General features: G+C 11.9%; 15 annotated features.

Moving 5' to 3' along the window:
- Positions 1-75: a microsatellite.
- Positions 76-81: 6 nt separating this feature from the next.
- Positions 82-103: a sequence feature (AT_rich).
- Positions 104-113: 10 nt separating this feature from the next.
- Positions 114-161: a microsatellite.
- A 1-nt stretch (position 162) lies between these two features.
- Positions 163-332: a repeat region.
- Positions 333-359: 27 nt separating this feature from the next.
- Positions 360-536: a microsatellite.
- Positions 434-525: a microsatellite.
- Positions 537-540: 4 nt separating the features above from the next.
- Positions 541-595: a microsatellite.
- An 8-nt stretch (positions 596-603) lies between these two features.
- Positions 604-692: a microsatellite.
- Positions 640-825: a microsatellite.
- A 13-nt stretch (positions 826-838) lies between these two features.
- Positions 839-925: a sequence feature (AT_rich).
- A 59-nt stretch (positions 926-984) lies between these two features.
- Positions 985-1,035: a microsatellite.
- A 60-nt stretch (positions 1,036-1,095) lies between these two features.
- Positions 1,096-1,137: a microsatellite.
- A 132-nt stretch (positions 1,138-1,269) lies between these two features.
- Positions 1,270-1,419: a microsatellite.
- Position 1,420: 1 nt separating this feature from the next.
- Positions 1,421-1,536: a sequence feature (AT_rich).
- Positions 1,537-1,548: 12 nt separating this feature from the next.
- Positions 1,549-1,690: a microsatellite.
- Positions 1,691-1,696: the final 6 nt, after the last annotated feature.

Raw genomic sequence — 1,696 nt, 5'->3', positions numbered from 1 at the left:
ATAAAAATAAATTATAAGTTAAATTAAATGAAATATGAATATGAATAATATTAATACGAAATGAAATAATTAAATAATAAGAATATATTTAAAATATAAATATCAAATACATAAAATAAATAATATAAATAATAAAATATAAATCAAAATAAATAAATAAAATAATGAAGAATAATCAAATATTAAAATATGAATATGTATTTAATCAAATAAATAAACATATATTAATTACATATTTTATTAAATTTAATGAAAATTGATTTTAATATATATCATAAATGTATATTAATATTAATATATTCTTATATTAAATTATTGATTTATTTATTAATATATAAATAAATGAATAGAATTAATATTTATATTATATTTTATATTATAATATGTTGATTAAAAATAAATAAGTATTTTATAAATGAATATATTTCATTTAATTATTTTATTATTATTTCTTATTATCGAATTTTATAATTTCTTATTATTTCTTTTTATATTATTATTATTCTCATTTGATGTATTATTATTGAATTAAATTAATAGAATAAAATGATAATGATGAATAATGATAATAAAATGATAATAAATATTAATAATAGACAATGAAAAACATAAGAATATAAAAGAAAATATATTTAATGATAAATAAGATGAATGAAAATAATATAGAAAAGAAATAATAAATTATAAAATGATTTTGTAATTAATTTTAAATTAATGTTCAATAAAAATGAATAAGAAGAGAGAATAAATAAAGAAATGATAATAAAGAAATATAAATGATTATGAAAAGAAATTAAATATATGAAGAAAGAAAATAAGAAATAATAACAATGAATTGTTAAATAATATCTATATTTCTTATTTTATATATTGAATAAATTGTGATATTTTATTAGTTAATTCAATTATTAATTATTCATTATTTGTGTTATATTTTCTATTGATTATCTTGAATTATTCATTACTTTTATTTTATGTTCTTTATATTATTATATATCATCATTATTATATATTATTGATATTATTCTTATTATTTTAATGTTTTCATTCTTTTCTATTACTTCTCTATCATTTATCATTTTGTTTATTAATATATTCTTTGTTTCTTTTATTCTTTCTTTTCTTCTTTTTCTCTTTTTCATATATTTTCATTTCTCATTATTTCTGTTGTTTATAAAATGGTGAATATCATATTATCTTTCTATCTATTATTCTATATTCTTTCTTCTTTTAATTACTTCTTTTTATTTTTGATTGAAAATATGAGATTAATTAAAATGATTATAATTCAATAATATGTGAATAAGAGAATAATATAATTATCAATAATAAAATAATTGAATGATGTAAGAATAAAGAATATATTGATAAATAATATCAATATGAAAATTAACATAGAATGAATTATAATAATATAATGTTTATTATTTAATACTTCATTATTAAATCATTATTCATTTATATTTAAATCATTTCACTTTCATTATTACTTTAAATATATTACTTATTATTATAAATATCATAATATCATTTATAGAAACAAATCATTAGAATAATAAAAGATAAAATAAGAAATAAGAATAAAGAGAAATAGAGAAGATAAATTAAATGAAAAGATAGAAGATATTAAATAAAATATCAAATAAAAGAAATAATGATAATAATTGATTGAAATTGAAATAGAATAAAAAATAAA

This window comes from Entamoeba dispar, genomic scaffold (genome assembly GCF_000209125.1).
Source record: "Entamoeba dispar SAW760 scf_1105229460569 genomic scaffold, whole genome shotgun sequence".
Classification (NCBI taxonomy): Eukaryota; Evosea; order Mastigamoebida; family Endamoebidae; genus Entamoeba; species Entamoeba dispar.
The sequence above is the reverse complement of the archived record's forward strand: the minus strand, read 5'-3'. Positions and strand labels throughout refer to the sequence as shown.